Genomic DNA, 19,670 nt, shown 5'->3' on the forward strand with positions numbered 1-19,670 from the left:
AATGGAAAAATATGGGTGATTTGATTTTTTATTTGGTGAGGGGGTAAGGCTCAACCTCTCTGACTGCTGAGACTGGCGTGGTACAGAAGGACAAGGCAAGAGCAAGGTCGGACGTAGCAGAAGGTCAGGGTAGGCAGCAGGGGTCGTAGTCAGGGGCAACAGCAGAAGGTCTGGAACACAGGCTTGGGACATACACAAAACACTTTCTGTGGCACAAGGCAACAAGATCCGGCAATGCTGGGAAGGGGAAGTGAGGTTATAAAGGCGTGGAGCAGGTGGGAGCTAATTACACAGATTGGGCCAGGCACCAATTAGTGGTTCACTGGCCCTTTAAATCTTAGAGAGGTGGCGAGCGCGCCCTAGAGAGCGGAGCCGCGCGCGCCAGGAAGTGACAGCCAGGGACCGGAACAGGTGAGCAGATTGGGATGCGAACCACGAGCGGGCACGCCCCGCTATGCGGATCGCATCCCCGCCGGCAGTGTCAGTGCAGCGCTCCCGGTCAGCGGGTCTGACCGGGGCACTGCAGAGAGGAGAACGTCGCGAGCACTCCGGGGAGGAGCAGGGACCCAGAGCGCTCGGCGTAACAGTACCCCCCCTTAGGTCTCCCCCTCTTTTTATCTGCTTGTCCCTTCATATGAGACGAGGCCATAGGGAGCGACTCTTGAGTTTCCTTCCAGATGAAAGAGAAGTCCTGGGTAACTTCATCAACGGCAGGCAATCCAGAAGAAGTGGGAATGGGGAGGGGGGGCAGAGGGTGAAGCTTGCCACGGGGCAGACTGTTACCAGGAAGGGGGCTATGAGGAGGCAAGATCTCTGCTTGCTTTTTGCCGAAAAAATCTGAAAAATCCTGGTAAGCCTTGGGAGGGACCCGTAAGGGTGGAACCTCAGGAGTTAGACAAATGGGAGCAGATGTGAGACATCGTTTGCGACAAGAAGGACCCCAATTTTTGATCTCCCCGGTGGTCCAGTCAAGGGTGGGAGAATGACGTTGGAGCCATGGCAGACCGAGGAGGACTTCAGAGGTGCAGTTGGGCAGAACAAAAAATTCTATTTTTTCGTGATGCAGTCCAATGCTCATAGGCAGGGGTTCTGTGCGGTAACGCACAGTGCAGTCCAATCTTTCTCAGTTGACAGAAGAAATGTAGAGTGGCTTGACGAGACGGGTTACTGGGATGCTGAACCTATTAACAAAAGAGGCCAAAATAAAATTTCCTGCAGAACCAGAGTCCAAGAAGGCCACAGCTGAGAAGGAGGAGTTGGCAGAAGGAGAAATCCGCACAGGCACAGTGAGACGTGGAGGAGCGGAATTCACACCAAGGGACGCCACTCCCATGTGAACAGGGTGCGTGCGTTTCCCAGACGCGGAGGACAAATAGGGCAGTCCACTTGGAAATGTTCGGTACTAGCACAGTACAGGCATAAGTTTTTATCTCTGCGACAAGACCTCTCTTCATGGGTCAGACGAGACCGATCCACTTGCATAGCCTCCTCGGCGGGAGGCACAGGGGTAGATTGCAAAGGATACTGGGAGAGAGGTGCCCAGAGATCAAGGTCCTTTTCCTGGTGGAGTTCCTGGTGTCTTTCAGAAAAACGCATGTCGATGCGGGTGGCCAAATGGATAAGTTCAGACAGGTCAGCAGGAATTTCTTGTGCGGCCAGTACATCTTTGATGTTGCTGGATAAGCCTTTCTTGAAGGTCGCGCAGAGGGCCTCATTGTTCCAGGCTAGCTCAGAGGCAAGGGTACGAAACTGGATGGCGTATTCGCCTACAGAAGGACTTCCTTGGACCAGGTTCAGCAAAGCAGTCTCGGCAGAGAAGGCCCGTGCTGGTTCCTCGAAGACACTACGGACTTCCGCGAAGAAGGACTGGACAGTGGCTGTGGCAGGATCATTGCGGTCCCAGAGCGGTGTGGCCCATGACAAGGCCTTTCCAGACAAAAGACTAACTACGAAAGCCACCTTAGACCGTTCTGTAGAAAATTGGTCCGACAACATCTCCAAAAGTAGGGAACATTGAGACAGAAAACCACGGCAGAGTCTAGAGTCCCCATCAAATTTGTCCGGCAGGGTCAAGCGGAGGTTAGAAGCGGCCACTCGCTGCAGAGGAGGTGCAGGAGCTGGCGGAGGAGATGGTTGCTGCTGTAGCTGTGGCAGAAGTTGTTGTAGCATGGCGGTCAACTGCGACAGCTGCTGTCCTTGTTGGGCGATCTGTTTGGATTGCTGGGCGACCACCGTGGATAGGTCAGCGAGATTTGGCAGTAGCACCTCAGCTGGATCCATGGCCGGATCTACTGTTAGGATACGGCAGGCTGGAGGTGGATCCTCTGTGTCAAAGAGGGATTGGCGTGGACCGTACCGGTGGACTGGTTCTAAGTTGCTACTGGTATTCACCAGAGCCCGCCGCAAAGCGGGATGGTCTTGCTGCGGCGGTAGCATCCAGGTCGTAGCCACCAGTAACGGCTCAACCTCTCTGACTTCTGAGACTGGCGTGGTACAGAAGGAAAAGGCAAGAGCAAGGTCGGACGTAGCAGAAGGTCAGGGCAGGCAGCAAGGGTCGTAGTCAGGGGCAACAGCAGAAGGTCTGGAACACAGGCTTGGGACATACACAAAACGCTTTCTCTGGCACAAGGCAACAAGATCCAGCAATGCTGGGTAGGGGAAGTGAGGTTATAAAGGCGTGAAGCAGGTGGGAGCTAATTACACAGATTGGGCCAGGCACCAATTAGTGGTGCACTGGCCCTTTAAATCTTAGGGAGCTGGCACGCATGCGCCCTAGAGAGCGGAGCCGTGTGCGCCAGGACGTGACAGCCAGGGCACCGGGACAGGTGAGCAGATTGGGATGCGAATCGCGAGCGGGCGCGTCCCGCTATGCGGATCGCATCCCCGCCGGCAGTGTCAGTGCAGCGCTCCCGGTCAGCGGGTCTGACCGGGGCGCTGCAGAGAGGAGAACGCCGCGAGCGCTCCGGGGAGGAGCAGGGACCCGGAGCGCTCGGCGTAACAAATATGACTGGCAATCTGCTGATAAAGTCTAGCTGAATTAATGATCGGCATCAGGCGGCAAGTAAGGGCAATCACTGTCCGAGACAGGACACTGTTCAGCTAGTGATTGGCAGAGTGGGCGGGTCATGCTGAGTCAATGGTTTTAGAAGTAGGGAAAAGAGATATGCAGCAGGGAACAATAAGGAGCTGCAACAGGAGCTGCAGAGGACCATGGCAGAATTTATACACCAACACCAGCTTAGTATAAAAATATATATAAATATCACTTAATTCAATTCTACTGGAATCGATTCACTCATCCCTTGTCCTGCAAAATTTAAGTGTTGTAACCACCAGGGCATCCTGGAACCTTTAGGCTGCAGTCACAAATGGCATTTTCTAAAAAATAAGTGTATTTTCAAAAGGAATAAGATTTACCTCTGTCTTTGGTACAAATGCTACATTGGTTGTTGTATAAAAAATTGCTGTGGGAGATTGCAAATCTGGGAAAATCTCCTGACATGTAAAGTGATGTACACATAGAGCAATCGCAAAATGTAGGAAATGTGATTACTGTTACGCCGAGCGCTCCGGGTCCCCGCTCCTCCCCGGAGCGCTCGCAGCGTTCTCTCATTCACAGCGCCCCGGTCAGACCTGCTGACCGGGTGCGCTGCGATATTACTCCCAGCCGGGATGCGATTCGCGATGCGGGACGCGCCCGCTCGCGATGCGCATCTCGGCTCCCGTACCTGACCCGTTCCCCGTCTGTGTTGTCCCGGCGCGCGCGGCCCCGCTCCTTAGGGCGCGCGCGCGCCGGGTCTCTGCCATTTAAAGGCCCGCTGCGCCACTGATTGGCGCAGCAGGCCTAATCAGTATTCTCACCTGTGCACTCCCTATTTATACCTCACTTCCCCTGCACTCCCTCGCCGGATCTTGTTGCCATTGTGCCAGTGAAAGCGTTTCCCTGTGTGTTCCTAGCCTGTGTTCCAGACCTCCTGCCGTTGCCCCTGACTACGATCCTTGCTGCCTGCCCTGACCTTCTGCTACGTCCGACCTTGCTCTTGTCTACTCCCTTGTACCGCGCCTATCTTCAGCAGTCAGAGAGGTTGAGCCGTTGCTAGTGGATACGACCTGGTTGCTACCGCCGCTGCAAGACCATCCCGCTTTGCGGCGGGCTCTGGTGAATACCAGTAGCAACTTAGAACCGGTCCACCAGCACGGTCCACGCCAATCCCTCTCTGGCACAGAGGATCCACCTCCAGCCAGCCGAATCGTGACAGTAGATCCGGCCATGGATCCCGCTGAAGTCCCACTGCCAGTTGTCACCGACCTCACCACGGTGGTCGCCCAGCAGTCGCAACAGATAGCGCAACAAGGCCACCAGCTGTCTCAACTGACCGTGATGCTACAGCAGCTATTACCGCAACTCCAGCAACAATCTCCTTCGCCAGCTCCTGCACCTCCTCCGCAGCGAGTGGCCGCTTCCGGCCTACGTTTATCCTTGCCGGATAAATTTGATGGGGACTCTAAGTTTTGCCGTGGCTTTCTTTCACAATGTTCCCTGCACTTGGAGATGATGTCGGACCAGTTTCCTACTGAAAGGTCTAAGGTGGCTTTCGTAGTCAGCCTTCTGTCTGGGAAAGCTCTGTCATGGGCCACACCGCTCTGGGACCGCAATGACCCTGTCACTGCCTCTGTACACTCTTTCTTCACGGAGATTCGAAGTGTCTTTGAGGAACCTGCCCGAGCCTCTTCTGCTGAGACTGCCCTGTTGAACCTGGTCCAGGGTAATTCTTCTGTTGGCGAGTACGCCATCCAATTCCGTACTCTTGCCTCCGAATTATCCTGGAATAATGAGGCCCTCTGCGCGACCTTTAAAAAAGGCCTATCCAGCAACATTAAAGATGTGCTGGCCGCACGAGAAATTCCTGCTAACCTGCATGAACTTATTCATCTGGCCACCCGCATTGACATGCGTTTTTCCGAAAGGCGTCAGGAGCTCCGCCAGGATATGGACTTTGTTCGCACGAGGCGGTTTCTCTCCCCGGCTCCTCTCTCCTCTGGTCCTCTGCAATCCGTTCCTGTGCCTCCCGCCGTGGAGGCTATGCAAGTTGACCGGTCTCGCTTGACACCTCAAGAGAGGACACGACGCCGCATGGAGAATCTGTGCCTGTACTGCGCCAGTACCGAACACTTCTTGAAGGATTGTCCTATCCGTCCTCCCCACCTGGAAAGACGTACGCTAACTCCGCACAAGGGTGAGACAGTTTTTGATGTCAACTCTGCTTCTCCACGCCTTACTGTGCCTGTGCGGATATCTTCCTCTACCCTCTCCTTCTCTGCTATGGCCTTCCTGGATTCCGGATCTGCAGGAAATTTTATTTTGGCCTCTCTCATAAACAGGTTCAACATCCCAGTGACCAGTCTCGCCAGACCCCTCTACATCAATTCTGTTAGCAATGAAAGATTGGACTGTACCGTGCGCTACCGCACGGAACCTCTCCTAATGTGCATCGGACCTCATCACGAAAAGATAGAATTTTTGGTCCTCTCCAACTGCACTTCTGAAATTCTTCTTGGATTACTGTCACGATTCGGCTGGCAGGAGGTGGATCCTCTGTGCCAGAGAGGGATTGGCGTGGACCGTGCTGGTGGACCGGTTCTAAGTTGCTACTGGTATTAACCAGAGCCCGCCGCAAAGCGGGATGGTCTTGCAGCGGCGGTAGCAACCAGGTCGTATCCACTAGCAATGGCTCAACCTCTCTGACTGCTGAAGATAGGCGCGGTACAAGGGAGTAGACAAGAGCAAGGTCGGACGTAGCAGAAGGTCGGGGCAGGCAGCAAGGATCGTAGTCAGGGGCAACGGCAGGAGGTCTGGAACACAGGCTAGGAACACACAAGGAAACGCTTTCACTGGCACAATGGCAACAAGATCCGGCGAGGGAGTGCAGGGGAAGTGAGGTATAAATAGGGAGTGCACAGGTGAACACACTAATTAAGCCAACTGCGCCAATCAGTGGCGCAGTGGCCCTTTAAATCGCAGAGACCCGGCGCGCGCGCGCCCTAAGGAGCGGTGCCGCGCGCGCCGGGACAGGACCGACGGAGAGCGAGTCAGGTACGGGAGCCGGGGTGCGCATCGCGAGCGGGCGCCACCCGCATCGCGAATCGCATCCCGGCTGGGAGAGGTATCGCAGCGCATCCGGTCAGCAGGTCTGACCGGGGCACTGCAATTGCGAGGATGTTGCGAGCGCTCCGGGGAGGAGCGGGGACCCGGAGCGCTCGGCGTAACAGTACCCCCCCCCCCCTTGGGTCTCCCCCTCTTCTTGGAGCCTGAGAACCTGAGGACCAGACTTTTGTCTAGGATGTTGTCCTCAGGTTCCCAGGATCTCTCTTCTGGACCACAGCCCTCCCAATCTACCAAGAAAAATCTTTTTCCTCTGACCGTCTTGGAGGCCAGTATCTCCTTCACGGAGAAGATGTCAGAAGAACCGGAAACAGGAGTGGGAGAAACAAGTTTGGGAGAGAAACGGTTGATGATGAGTGGTTTAAGGAGAGAGACATGGGAGGCATTGGGAATACGAAGAGAAGGAGGAAGAAGGAGTTTGTAAGAGACAGGATTAATCTGGCACAAGACTTTGAAAGGACCAAGATAGCATGGTCCCAGTTTGTAACTGGGGACACGAAAGCGGACATATTTAGCGGAGAGCCATACCTTGTCTCCGGGAGCAAAAATGGGGGGAGTTCTTCTTTTCTTATCGGCAAACCTTTTCATGCGGGATGAAGCCTGTAAAAGAGAATTTTGGGTCTCTTTCCATATGGTGGAAAGATCACGAGTCACTTCATCCACAGCGGGCAAACCAGAGGGCAAGGGAGTAGGGAGGGGGGGAAGAGGGTGACGGCCGTACACCACGAAAAATGGGGACTTAGCAGAAGATTCAGAGACTCTGAAGTTGTATGAGAATTCGGCCCATGGTAGAAGATCTGCCCAGTCATCCTGGCGGGAGGAAACTAAATGCCGTAAATAGTCACCCAGGACCTGGTTAATTCTTTCTACTTGCCCATTGGATTGGGGATGATAAGAAGAAGAGAAGTTTAATTTAATCTTGAGCTGTTTACAGAGGGCCCTCCAGAATTTAGACACGAATTGGACGCCTCTATCCGAGACGATCTGCGTGGGCAAACCGTGAAGACGAAAAATGTGTACAAAAAATTGTTTTGCCAACTGAGGCGCTGAAGGAAGACCAGGAAGAGGAATAATATGTGCCATCTTGGAAAATCGATCAACGACCACCCAAACAACAGTGTTGCCACGGGATGGGGGTAAGTCTGTAATAAAATTCATACCAATCAGTGACCAAGGCTGTTCGGGGACAGGCAGAGGATGAAGGAGACCAGCAGGCTTCTGGCGAGGAGTCTTATCCCGGGCACAGACAGTACAGGCCCGCACAAAATCAACAACATCCGTCTCCAGAGTCGGCCACCAATAGAAACGAGAGATGAGTTGCAAGGACTTTTTGATGTCCGCATGGCCTGCGAGGTGGGAGGAGTGACCCCATTTGAGAATCCCGAGACGTTGGCGTGGAGAAACGAAGGTCTTCCCTGGAGGAGTTTGCCTGATGGAGGCTGGAGAAGTGGAGATCAGACAGTCGGGAGGAATGATGTGTTGCGGAGAGACCTCTACTTCCGAGGCATCCGAGGAACGAGAGAGGGCATCGGCCCTAATGTTCTTGTCGGCAGGGCGAAAATGAATTTCAAAGTTAAAACGGGCAAAGAACAACGACCACCTGGCCTGGCGAGGGTTCAGCCGTTGGGCAGACTGGAGATAGGAGAGATTCTTGTGATCGGTGTAAATGATAACTGGAAATTTTGATCCCTCCAGCAGAGTTGACATCAAGAACTGTCTCACCTTTGTGCGGAGTCAGCGTACGTCTTTCCAGGCGGGGAGGACGGATAGGACAATCCTTCAGGAAGTGTTCGGTACCGGCACAGTACAGGCACAGATTCTCCATGCGGCGTCGTGTCCTCTCTTGAGGTGTCAAGCGAGACCGGTCAACTTGCATAGCCTCTACGGCGGGAGGCACAGGAACGGATTGCAGAGGACCAAAGGAGAGAGGAGCCGGGGAGAACAAACGCCTCGTGCGAACAAAGTCCATATCCTGGCGGAGCTCCTGACGCCTTTCGGAAAAACGCATGTCACTGCGAGTGACTAGATGAATAAGTTCATGCAGGTTAGCAGGAATTTCTCGTGCGGCCAGAACATCTTTAATGTTGCTGGATAGGCCTTTTTTAAAGGTCGCGCAGAGGGCCTCATTATTCCAGGATAATTCGGAGGCAAGAGTACGGAATTGGATGGCGTACTCGCCAACGGAAGAATTACCCTGGACCAGGTTCAGCAGGGCAGTCTCAGCAGAAGAGGCTCGGGCAGGTTCCTCAAAGACACTTCGAATCTCCGTGAAGAAGGAGTGTACAGAGGCAGTGACGGGGTCATTGCGGTCCCAGAGCGGTGTGGCCTATGACAGAGCTTTCCCAGACAGAAGGCTGACTACGAAAGCCACCTTAGACCTTTCAGTAGGAAACTGGTCCGACATCATCTCCAAGTGCAGGGAACATTGTGAAAGAAAGCCTCGGCAAAACTTAGAGTCCCCATCAAATTTATCCGGCAAGGATAGTCGTAGGCCGGAAGCAGCCACTCGCTGCGGAGGAGGTGCAGGAGCTGGCGGAGGAGATGATTGCTGAAGCTGTGGTAGTAGCTGCTGTAGCATCACGGTCAGTTGAGACAGCTGGTGGCCTTGTTGCGCTATCTGTTGCGACTGCTGGGCGACCACCGTGGTGAGGTCGGCGACAACTGGCAGTGGAACTTCAGCGGGATCCATGGCCGGATCTACTGTCACGATTTGGCTGGCAGGAGTTGGATCCTCTGTGCCAGAGAGGGATTGGCGTGGACCGTGCTGGTGGACCGGTTCTAAGTTGCTACTGGTATTCACCAGAGCCCGCCGCAAAGCGGGATTGTCTTGCAGCGGCGGTAGCAACCAGGTCGTATCCACTAGCAACGGCTCAACCTCTCTGACTGCTGAAGATAGGCGCGGTACAAGGGAGTAGACAAGAGCAAGGTCGGACGTAGCAGAAGGTCGGGGCAGGCAGCAAGGATCGTAGTCAGGGGCAACGGCAGGAGGTCTGGAACACAGGCTAGGAACACACAAGGAAACGCTTTCACTGGCACAATGGCAACAAGATCCGGCGAGGGAGTGCAGGGGAAGTGAGGTATAAATAGGGAGTGCACAGGTGAACACACTAATTAAGCCAACTGCGCCAATCAGTGGCGCAGTGGCCCTTTAAATCGCAAAGACCCGGCGCGCGCGCGCCCTAAGGAGCGGGGCCGTGCGCACCGGGACAGGACCGACGGAGAGCGAGTCAGGTACGGGAGCCGGGGTGCGCATCGCGAGCGGGCGCCACCCGCATCGCGAATCGCATCCCGGCTGGGAGAGGTATCGCAGCGCACCCGGTCAGCAGGTCTGACCGGGGCGCTGCAATTGCGAGGATGTTGCGAGCGCTCCGGGGAGGAGCGGGGACCCGGAGCGCTCGGCGTAACAATTACCGTGGCTTCAACGCCATTCCCCAGCCCTTGATTGGTCCACAGTAGAAATCAAGAACTGGGGTACTTCTTGTCTCAAGGACTGTCTTAAACCGGTTCCCAGTACTCCCTGCCGTGACCCTGTGGTTCCCCCTGTAACCGGTCTTCCTAAGGCTTATATGGACTATGCTGACGTCTTTTGCAAGAAGCAAGCGGAGACTTTACCCCCTCACAGGCCTTATGACTGTCCTATTGACCTCCTCCCGGGTACTACTCCACCCCGGGGCAAAATCTATCCTCTGTCTGCTCCAGAGACTCTTGCCATGTCGGAGTACATCCAGGAAAATTTAAAAAAGGGGTTTATCCGCAAATCCTCCTCTCCTGCCGGAGCTGGATTTTTTTTTGTGTCCAAAAAAGATGGCTCCCTACGCCCTTGCATTGACTACCGCGGACTTAATAAAATCACGGTAAAAAACCGCTACCCCTTACCTCTTATCTCGGAACTCTTTGATCGCCTACAAGGCGCCCACATCTTTACCAAACTGGACTTAAGGGGGGCTTATAATCTCATCCGCATCAGGGAGGGGGACGAATGGAAGACTGCATTTAACACCAGAGATGGACACTTTAAGTATCTGGTCATGCCCTTTGGCCTGTGCAACGCCCCTGCCGTCTTCCAAGACTTTGTTAATGAAATTTTTCGTGATCTCTTATATTCCTGTGTTGTGGTTTATCTAGACGATATTCTGATTTTTTCTGCCAATTTAGAAGAACACCGCCAGCATGTCCGCATGGTTCTTCAGAGACTTCGGGACAATCAACTTTATGCCAAAATGGAGAAATGTCTCTTTGAATGTCAATCTCTTCCTTTCCTAGGATACTTGGTCTCTGGCCAGGGACTACAAATGGACCCAGATAAACTCTCTGCCGTCTTAGATTGGCCACGCCCCTCCGGACTCCGTGCTATCCAACGTTTTTTGGGGTTTGCCAATTATTACAGACAATTTATTCCACACTTTTCCACTATTGTGGCTCCTATCGTGGCTTTAACCAAGAAAAATGCCAATCCCAAGTCCTGGTCTCCACAAGCGGAAGACGCATTTAAACATCTCAAGTCTGCCTTTTCTTCTGCTCCCGTGCTCTCCAGACCTGACCCATCTAAACCCTTCCTATTGGAGGTAGATGCCTCCTCAGTGGGAGCTGGAGCTGTCCTTCTACAAAAAAATTCTTCCGGGCATGCTGTGACTTGTGGTTTTTTTTTCTAGGACCTTCTCCCCGGCGGAGAGAAACTACTCCATCGGGGATCGAGAACTACTGGCCATTAAATTGGCGCTTGAGGAATGGAGGCATCTGCTGGAGGGATCAAAATTTCCAGTTATCATATACACTGATCACAAGAATCTCTCCTATCTCCAGTCTGCCCAACGACTGAACCCTCGCCAGGCCAGGTGGTCGTTGTTCTTTGCCCGTTTTAACTTTGAAATTCATTTTCGCCCTGCTGACAAGAACATTAGGGACGATGCCCTCTCTCGTTCTTCTGATGCCTCTGAAGTAGAGGTCTCTCCGCAACACATAATTCCTCCGGACTGTCTGATCTCCACTTCTCCAGCCTCCATCAGGCAAACGCCTCCAGGGAAGACCTTCGTTTCTCCACGCCAGCATCTCGGGATTCTCAAATGGGGACACTCCTCCCACCTCGCAGGCCATGCGGGCATCAAAAAATCCTTGCAACTCATCTCTCGTTTTTATTGGTGGCCGACTCTGGAAACGGATGTTGTTCATTTTATGCGGGCCTGTACTGTCTGTGCCCGGGATAAGACTCCTCGCCAGAAGCCTGCTGGTCTCCTTCATCCTCTGCCTGTCCCCGAACAGCCTTGGTCACTGATTGGTATGGACTTTATCACAGACTTACCCCCATCCCGTGGAAACACAGTTGTTTGGGTGGTCGTTGATCGATTTTCCAAGATGGCACATTTTATTCCTCTTCCTGGTCTTCCTTCAGCGCCTCAGTTGGCAAAACAATTTTTTGTACACATTTTTCGTCTTCACGGTTTGCCCACGCAGATCGTCTCGGATAGAGGCGTCCAATTCGTGTCTAAATTCTGGAGAGCCCTCTGTAAACAGCTCAAGATTAAACTAAACTTCTCTTCTTCTTATCATCCCCAATCCAATGGGCAAGTAGAAAGAATTAATCAGGTCCTGGGTGATTATTTACGGCATTTTGTTTCCTCCCGCCAGGATGACTGGGCAGATCTTCTACCATGGGCCGAATTCTCATACAACTTCAGAATCTCCGAATCTTCTACTAAGTCCCCATTTTTCGTGGTGTACGGCCGTCACCCTCTTCCCCCCCTCCCTACCCCCTTGCCCTCTGGTTTGCCCGCTGTGGATGAAGTGACTCGTGATCTTTCCACCATATGGAAAGAGACCCAAAATTCTCTTTTACAGGCTTCATCCCGGATGAAAAGATTTGCCAATAAGAAAAGAAGAACTCCCCCCATTTTTGCTCCCGGAGACAAGGTATGGCTCTCCGCTAAATATGTCCGCTTTCGTGTCCCCAGTTACAAACTGGGACCACGCTATCTTGGTCCTTTCAAAGTCTTGTGCCAGATTAACCCTGTCTCTTACAAACTCCTTCTTCCTCCTTCTCTTCGTATCCCCAATGCCTTCCATGTCTCTCTCCTTAAACCACTCATCATTAACCGCTTCTCTCCCAAACTTGTTTCTCCCACTCCTGTTTCCGGTTCTTCTGACGTCTTCTCCGTGAAGGAGATTTTGGCCTCCAAGACGGTCAGAGGGAAAAAATTGTTTCTGGTGGATTGGGAGGGCTGTGGCCCAGAAGAGAGATCCTGGGAACCTGAGGACAACATCCTGGACAAAAGTCTTATCCTCAGGTTCTCAGGCTCCAAAAAGAGGGGGAGACCCAAGGGGGGGGTACTGTTACGCCGAGCGCTCCGGGTCCCCGCTCCTCCCCGGAGCGCTCGCAGCGTTCTCTCATTCACAGCGCCCCGGTCAGACCTGCTGACCGGGTGCGCTGCGATATTACTCCCAGCCGGGATGCGATTTGCGATGCGGGACGCGCCCGCTCGCGATGCGCATCTCGGCTCCCGTACCTGACCCGTTCCCCGTCTGTGTTGTCCCGGCGCGCGCGGCCCCGCTCCTTAGGGCGCGCGCGCGCCGGGTCTCTGCCATTTAAAGGGCCGCTGCGCCACTGATTGGCGCAGCAGGCCTAATCAGTATTCTCACCTGTGCACTCCCTATTTATACCTCACTTCCCCTGCACTCCCTCGCCGGATCTTGTTGCCATTGTGCCAGTGAAAGCGTTTCCCTGTGTGTTCCTAGCCTGTGTTCCAGACCTCCTGCCGTTGCCCCTGACTACGATCCTTGCTGCCTGCCCTGACCTTCTGCTACGTCCGACCTTGCTCTTGTCTACTCCCTTGTACCGCGCCTATCTTCAGCAGTCAGAGAGGTTGAGCCGTTGCTGGTGGATACGACCTGGTTGCTACCGCCACTGCAAGACCATCCCGCTTTGCGGCGGGCTCTGGTGAATACCAGTAGCAACTTAGAACCGGTCCACCAGCACGGTCCACGCCAATCCCTCTCTGGCACAGAGGATCCACCTCCAGCCAGCCGAATCGTGACAATAACATCCTAATGTGAGCAGTGGCCACATGTTCTCTGTATCAAGGTGAACAGCAGCAAAAACATCATTGTTGTTTTGGTACTAAGTAAGTACATTGTAATCTCAAGACGCCTTCTCATTTTTTGTGGGTTCTTGACCAATTAAGAATTGTTAGAACAACATCTTACCTGTGGGTATCCATATAGATTAAGTATCTGTGATATTGCTTGTGATGGAGTAGAAAGCAGATGTCCAATAAATGCTATGATTTTTCCATTGTCACCGCACCTGTAGTTCCAATGGTGCTTTACACCTCCTGACAGAGCTCTCATTGTGGCTTGCATTGCTTGCTCAGGAAAGTAGCAGGTGTCATAAATATCATATCCCAGAGTGATGTTTGGAAGAATATCTGGGTTTTTGTTAATTTCTTCGATAGCAAAATCAAATGCAAGGAAATGACGTAAGTATTGAATATGAAAACTGTAAATGAATAAATTACAGAAATTGAGGAAGTACAAGAACAAGATAAATGATCAATATATCACTTCCTTTATAAACTACACTCAATACATATTTGTGATGCCTCACCTAGGATTAAGGTGTCACTGACATCTTTAGAATCATTTGACACGTCACACAGACATGTCAAAAGTTTTTGATCAGTCAGGGTCTGAATGTTCAGACCCCCACCAATCGTTAGGCATTACTACAAGAAAACACTTGTAGTGATGCCTGATGCACTGACCATGATTATATAATTTGTGAAAGAGTAAGGAAATACTGGTGAGGTTACTTGAGAACTAGGCCTGGAAAAAACTGATCTTAACTATTTTATTGTAGTTCTGACTGTGTGTTTTGAGTAATTGTCCTGCTAAAAGATGAACCTCAGTCCCAGTCTCAAGTATTTTGCAGACTGCATCAGATTTTCTTCAATAATTCAAGTTCAATGTTGGTCTCATCTGCCCAGAGCACTTTCTTCTAAATGTTGGCTGTGTCTCCCATATGGTGTGGGGCAAACAACAAACAAGATTTCTTGTGACTCACTTTTTACAACAACTTTCTTGCTACTAATAAAGGCCAGATTTGTGAAGTACACAACTAATAGTTGTCCTGTAGACAGATTCTCCCACCTCAGCTGTTAATCGTTTCAGCTCTTTAGCATTACCATGAACCTCTTGGTTGCTTCTCTGATTAATTTTCTTCATGTAAGTTTGGGTAGATAGTCTTGTCTTGGTAGGTTTGCAGTTGTGCCATATTCTCTCCATTTTCTGATGATGGATTTATGGTGCACCATGAGATGTTCAAAAGTTGGGATATTTTATAACCTAACACTGCCTTGTACTTTTTCACAACTTTATCCCTAACCTGTTTGGCTAGTTTCTTGGTCTTCATGTAGCTGTACGTTCAGTAATTCTCTCTAACAAACTCTGAGATCTTTACAGAACAGGTGCATTTGCACTGAGATTAAATTGCAGACAGGTCGATCCTATTTACTAATTATGCAACTTGCAAATGAGACTTGTGAAATTACAGTAATTTGTGTAACCAAACCTTTGTTAGGGGCTTCACAGTACAGGGAGAGAATACATATGCACTCAATACTGTTTAGATTTTTATTTGTAAATTATGTTGAAATCTATGTCCTATTTTCCCATTGTGTTGGTCCATTACATAAAATCACTATGAAATAGAGTAGAAAAGGCCAATGGGGTGAATACTTATGCAAGGCACTGTAGATGTTTAACCCCTTAAGGACTCAGCGTTTTTCAGTTTTTGCATTTTAGTTTTTTCCTCCTTACCTTTAGGGTACCTCTCATCAAATAAACTTTTGATATATTTTAGATTAGTGAATGTTGAATAACTTTCCAATAGCATGTTAATGAAAAATATGCTTCTTTCTATTGTATTTTTCCCGATCTGTCCGGTCAGCAAGCATTTCTGACTCATGCTGGAGTCCTAAACACTCAGAGCTGCCAGCCTGCTTTATTCACAGCCAAACAGGCTGTGAACAAAGCAGGCTGGCAGCTCTGAGTGTTCTCCTTTGTGAACAAAGCAGACTGGCAGCTCGTAGTGTTTAGGACTCCAGCATGAGTCTGAAATGCTTGCTGCCAGGACTGGTAGGGAGACCCCTAGTGGTCATTTCTTCAAAGTGGAAAATTAAATAGAAAGAAGCATATTTTTTTAATAACATGCAATTGTAAAGTTATTCTGCATACATTAATGTATAATATATCAAAAGTTTTTTTGATGAGAGGTACCCTTTAAAAATCATTACCTTTTCAATTTTCCACCTAAAAATCCATATTATGGCTTAATTTTTGTGCCACCAATGCTACTTTGCAGTGATATTAGTCATTTTACCCCAAAATTCATGGCAAAACTGGAAATTGTGCAATCATTGTGCTACAAAATTAAAGAAAAAAACACCATTGTGTAAGTTTTGGGGGCTTCAGTTTCTACGCAGTGCATTTTTTGGTAAAAATTACACCTTATCATTATTCTGTAGGTCCATATGGTTAAAATGATATCCTACTTATATAGGTTTGATTTTGTCGTACTTCTGGAAAAAATCATAACTTCATGCAGGAAAATGTATACATTTAAAAATGTCCTGTTCTCAACCCTATAACTTTTCTATTTCATATGAGGATGTACCAGGGCTAATTTTTTGCACCGTGATCTGAGGTTTTTATTGGTAAATTTTTGTTTTGATTACTTTTTATTAATTTTTTTATGGTACAAAAAGTGACCAAAAATACGCTATTTTGGACTTTGGAATTACTTACGTGTATGCATATTGACCGCACATTACCCATGCGGTTTAATTAACAATCTATTTTTATAGTTTGGACATTTACGCATGCGGCGATACCACATATGTTTATATAAAATTTTATTCACATAGTTTTTCATTTTTTTTAATGGGAATAGGGGGGGATTCAGACTATTGAAAGGGGTTAACCCCTTAAGGACCAAGCCATTTTACACCTTAGGACCAGAGCATTTTTTCAACATCTGACCACTGTCACTTTAAACATTAATAACTCTGGAATGCTTTTAGTTATCATTCTGATTCCGAGATTGTTTTTTCGTGACATATTCTACTTTAACATGGTGGTAAATTTTTGTGGTAACTTGCATCCTTTCTTGGTGAAAAATCCCCAAATTTGATGAAAAAATAGAAAATTTTGCATTTTTCTAACTTTGAAGCTCTCTGTTTGTAAGGAAAATGGATTTTCCCCCCCAAAATTTTTTTGATTCACATATACAATATGTCTACTTTATGTTTGCATCATAAAATTGACAAGTTTTTACTTTTGGAAGACACCAGAGGGCTTCAAATTTCAGCAGCAATTTTCCAATTTTTCACAAAATTTTCAAACTCACTATTTTTCAGGGACCAGTTCAGGTTTGAAGTGGATTTGAAGGGTCTTCATATTAGAAATACCCCATAAATTACCCCATTATAAAAACTACACCCCCCAAAGTATTCAAAATGACATTCAGTCAGCGTTTTAACCCTTTAGGTGTTTCACAGGAATAGTAGCAAAGTGAAGGTGAAAATTCACAATCTTCATTTTTTACACTTGCATGTTCTTGTAGACCCAATTTTTGAATTTTTACAAGGGGTAAAAGGAGAAAATTTATGCTTGTATTTGCAGCCCAGTTTCTCTCGAGTAAGCACATACCTCATATGTCTATGTAAAGTGTTCGGCGGGCGCAGTAGAGGGCTCAGAAGCAAAGGAGCGACAAGGGGATTTTGGAGAGTACGTTTTTCTGAAATGGTTTTTGGGGGGCATGTTGCATTTAGGAAGCCCCTATGGTGCCAGAACAGGAAAAAAAACACATGGCATACCATTTTGGAAACCTGACCTAAAATGTGTTTCCCCCCAAATTTCACATTTTTGCAAGGGTTAATAGCAGAAAATACCCCCCAAAATTTGTAACCCCATTTCTTCTGAGTGTGGAAATACCCCTTGTGTGGACATCAAGTGCCCTGCGGTCGAACTACAATGCTCAGAAGAGGAGGAGCGCCATTGAGCTTTTGAAAAGTGAATTTGTTTGGAATGGTAGTCAGGGGCCATGTGCGTTTACAAAGCCCCCCGTGGTGCCAGAACAGTGGACCCCCCACGTGACCCCTAACAGAATTTAATAAGGAGTGCAGTGAGTATTTACACCCCACTGGCATTTGACAGATCTTTGGAACAGTGGGCTGAGCAAATGAAAAATTACACTTTTCATTTTCACGGACCACTGTTCCAAAAATCTGCCAGACACCTGTGGGGCGTAAATGCTCACTGTACCCCTTATTACATTACGTGAGGGGTGTAGTTTCCAAAATGGGGTCACATTGTTGGGGGGTCCATTATTCTAGCACTATGGGGGCTTTGTAAACACACGTGGCCTTCAATTTCGGACACATTTTCTCTTCAAAATCCCAATAGCGCTCCCTCTCTTCTGAGCATTGTAGTTCACCTGCCGAGCACTTTACATCCACATTTGGGGTATTTTCTCACTCAGAAGAAATGGGGTTACAAATTTTGGGGGGCTTTTTTCCTATTTTCCCTTGTGAAACTGAAAAATTTAAGGTAACCAGCATTTTTGTGAAAATTTTTTTTTTTCATTTTCCCATCCAACTTTAACGAAAATTTGTCAAACACCTGTGGGGTGTTAAGGCTCACTATACCCCTTGTTACATTCCGTGAGGGGTGTAGTCTCCAAAATGGGGTCACATGTCGGTATTTTTTTTTTCGTTTATGTCAGAACCGCTGTAAAATTAGCCACCCCTGTGCAAATCGCCAATTAAGGCTTCAAATGTACATGGTGCGCTTTCACTCCTGAGCCATGTTGTGCGCCCACAGATCATTTTACGCCCACATCTTGGGTATTTCTGTACTCAGGAGAAATTGCGTTACAAATTTTGGGGGTCTTTTTTGCCTTTTACCTCTTGTGAAAATAAAAAGTAAAGGGCAACACCAGCATGTTAGTGTAATTTTTTTTTTTTTACACTAACAGGCTGGTGTAGACCCCAACTTTTCCTTTTCATAAGGGGTAAAAGGAGAAAAAGCACCAAAAAATTTGTAGTGTAATTTCTCCCGAGTACGGTGATACCCCATATGTGGCCCTAAACTGTTTCCTTGAAATACGACAGTGCTCCGAAGTGAGAGATGCCATGCACATTTGAGGACTAAATTAGGGATTGCAAAGGGGTGGACATAGGGGTATTCAATGCCAGTGATTCCCAAACAGGGTGCCTCCAGCTGTTGCTAAACTCCTAGCATGCCTGGACAGTCAGTGGCTGTCCAGAAATGGTGGGAGTTGTTGTTTTGCAACAGCTGGAGGCTCCGTTTTGGAAACACTGCCGTACAATACGTTTTTAATTTTTATTGGGGGGGGGCAGTGTAAGGGGTGTATATGTAGTGTTTTACCCTTTTTTATGTGATAGTGTAGTGTAGTGTTTTTAGGGTACGTTCCCACTGGCGGAGGTTTAAAGTGAGTTCCCTGCTAGGAGTTTGCGCTGTGGCAAAAAATTTGCCGCAGCTCATACTTGAAGCAGAAAACTTACTGTAAGCCTGCCCGTGTGAATGTACCCTGTACGTTCACATGGGGGGCAAACCTCCAGCTGTTTCAAAACTACAACTCCCAGCATGTACTGACAGACCATGCAGGCTGGGAGTTGTACTTTTGCAACAGCTCGAGGCACACTGGTTGGAAAACCTTCAGTTAGGTTCTGTTTCCTAACTCAGTATTTTCCAACCAGTGTGCCTCCAGCTGTTGCAAAACTACAACTCCCAGCATGCTGAGATTTGCAGTTTTGCAACATCTGGAGAGCTAAAGTATAGAGACCACTGCAAACTGTGGCCCTCCAGATGCTGCAAAACTACAAATCCCAGCTTGCCTAGACAGCAAACAGTTGTGTGGGCAAGCTAGGACTTGTAGTTTTGCAAGATCTGGAGGGCTATAGTTCAGAGACTACCATATAGTGGTTTCAAACTGTAGCCCTCCAGCTGTTGCAAAGCTACAACTCCCAGCATGCCCAAACAGCTGTCTGGGCATGCTAGGAGTTGTAGTTTTGCAAGATCTGGAGTGCTACAGTATAGAGACCACTGTATAGCGGCCTTGGACTGCAGCCCTCCAGATGTTGCTAGGCAACTTACCGGCTTCCGTCGGATCCAGGGAGCCTGCTGCACGACATCGCCGCCCGCCGATCTCTGACCCGGACGTCGCCCGCAGCCTCCGCAGATCGGTAAGTGGACTCCGGCTCCGGTCCTCAGTCGTTTCCCCGTCCTGCCCTGCCTATTGTGGGTGGGCAGGACGGGGAAAACGAAAGTTAACCCCCCTGCCCCCGATCTGCTATTGGTGGTCGCGTCTAGACCACCAATAGCAGGGATAGGAGGGGTGGCACCCGTGCCACCTCACTCCTATCTCTTCAGGGGGATTGTGGGTGTCTTAGACACCCACGATCCCCTTATATTCCAGGTCACCGGGTCACCATAG

The sequence above is a fragment of the Hyla sarda genome, chromosome 6 (genome assembly GCF_029499605.1).
Source record: "Hyla sarda isolate aHylSar1 chromosome 6, aHylSar1.hap1, whole genome shotgun sequence".
Taxonomy (NCBI): Eukaryota; Metazoa; Chordata; class Amphibia; order Anura; family Hylidae; genus Hyla; species Hyla sarda.